This window comes from Papaver somniferum, chromosome 6, assembly GCF_003573695.1.
Source record: "Papaver somniferum cultivar HN1 chromosome 6, ASM357369v1, whole genome shotgun sequence".
Lineage (NCBI taxonomy): Eukaryota > Viridiplantae > Streptophyta > Magnoliopsida > Ranunculales > Papaveraceae > Papaver > Papaver somniferum.
Window position 1 is genome coordinate 31,455,889 of NC_039363.1, and position 2,335 is coordinate 31,458,223.

At 34.3% G+C, this 2,335-nt stretch overlaps 1 pseudogene; it reads right to left on the bottom strand.

Moving 5' to 3' along the window:
* Window positions 1-2,335, bottom strand: part of LOC113285573 — a 27,838-nt pseudogene that overhangs the window by 14,894 nt on the left and 10,609 nt on the right.

The following is a 2,335-nucleotide window of genomic DNA, read 5'->3' on the forward strand; positions in this document are numbered from 1 at the left end:
AAAAAAAAAAAAAAAAAAAAAAAAAAAAAAAAAAAACAACCAAAATTTTCTTTTGCTCCCAATTTTAAAACCAAATTTCTACTTTGCTCCCATTTTTAAACCAAATTTTCTTTTTCAAATATATCCCATCAAAACCAAAATTTTCCCAAAAATCCAAACCCATTAAAAACCAAATTTTTGAAAACCCATTAAAACCAAATAGTGGGCTTTGTGTCTTTTCAATATGGGCCAACCTCGTGCTCTCCATGAATACATGTATCCGTCCATAAAAATTCCATTATCATGTATTGTATTACCTCAAACCAATAACCCTTTTAAAATAAATGCAAGCATGATACAAATACTTCCTATATTTCGAGGGTTCGATTCTGAGAACCCCTATACTCATGTAAGAGAGTTTGAACAAATTTGTCGGACTATGCAACCTGATCATATGTCTGAAGACTCTCTGAAATTGCGTTTGTTTACATTTTCTTTAAAGGAAAGGGACAAAACATGGTTTTACGGTTTGATACCACAATCAATCAACACTTGGGACCAACTCACAGATCTATTTTTCAAAAAATTCTTTCCACATCATAGGACCATCGCTATTCGTCAAAGTATCAATTGTTTTGTCCAATTGGATGAGGAAACTGTTTTTCACTATTTTGAACGTTTTAATGATTTGTTGAGTGAATGTCCGCACCATGGATTTGAGAAGTGGAGACTTGTCGTCATCCTCTATGAGGGACTAGACTTTAAATCTCGAACCATGGTTGAGTCTATGTGTAATGGTGAGTTTATTGATAAATCTGTGGATGATGCATGGAATTTTTTAGCCGAGATTGCAGAGAAAACCCATCAATGGGAATCCGTTAGGTAAACAGGAACAACACCACATGATATGAGTCACCCCCATGAATTAGAGTTTTATTCTTGTAATAGCTCCGACCTTAGGATTGAAAATTATCCTAGATTGCAAAATCCCTATCATGATGATGATGATGATTATGATGTTATGTTAGAAGGACATGTCTATACTGAAAATGTTATGGAACCTTTGGGTTCAAATACATTAGGCTTCTCTGCCCCGACCTTAATGCATGATATTTCTTCTAGTATTCCATGTGATGTTTCCCCTGATGTGCCGATACACGAGAATAAATCTGTTGATGATGTTGATGACTCTGATTGTGATCTTGCCAATTTGATTGATGATTGTGAGCATGATGTGACATGTGTAGATGAGTTAGGAGATTTTGATTTGATTGATAATGATATGCCCATTCTTCTACCTAAGTCACAATCTGATGGCCTTCCACCCAACCTAGATTTGGTCTGTACCAATATTGTAAAACCAATTTTTCTGAAAATGCCTAACCTAGGTCTGGAACTGTGTGCTTCCCAAGTCCTTTTGGACTATTTCGCTTCTAAGTATAATATCTTTGAGGAACCACAGTTGGAAATTGCATGTTTGCCCGTCCATAGAAAAGTACACTTTGAGTTAGATCTTGTGCATGATGAACCCCCAAAGCTGCGCGATTTTGTTTTCAAAATTATATCTTCTGTAAAATCCAGGTTTGGGGGTAGCTCATTTTGTTTCACAGTTTCACGTGCATTTTTTCCATTTTATTATTGTGTGAAGCTGTTGAAACCTCTACACTTCGTCTTTTGGGTTGATCCTCAACTCTTTAGATTGTTAGTGTATGGTGAATTTTTTGTATATAATCCAGTAGATAAAATTTCTTAAAACCCTTTTGTTCCTTTTGTATATATTTTGCTAATCCAATATGATCTCGGCTGACATATGTTGGATTCTTACCTTGAATAACGGAGTTCTAATATTGCTTTCGCCGAAATCGGGTATTCTCTTTCCTTTTTCTCTACTCAACATGATCCTCTTCATATGTTGTATTATAATTTTGTTCATATTTTGAAACATGAGGACAATGTTTAGTTTAGGTTTGGGGGTATAGAGTAGATACTTTGATAATTTGCTATAATTGAAAACGAACTCCTTCTTCTTTTTGAAAAAATTGAAAAATTCCAAAAAAATTGAAAAATCAAAAAAAAAATAAAAAAAAAAAAATGAAAAATCATAAAAATGGAGCTCATTTACCTTGAAATGTTGACTCTTGTGCAAATATGTATTTTTATTAGGAGTCTTAGTCTAGATATTTAGGCACCCTGATTCTAGCACAATTCACATAGTGATAAGAAATTTGCACGCGCACGATCTACCAATACATGTATGGCCTCGATCTTCAAGGTGTTTGATAGGAAGTTACGATTGCCAATCACTTTAGAATACTGAACGAAACTTGACTAGCTTGTTCTTTGGTTGGTTGGGATA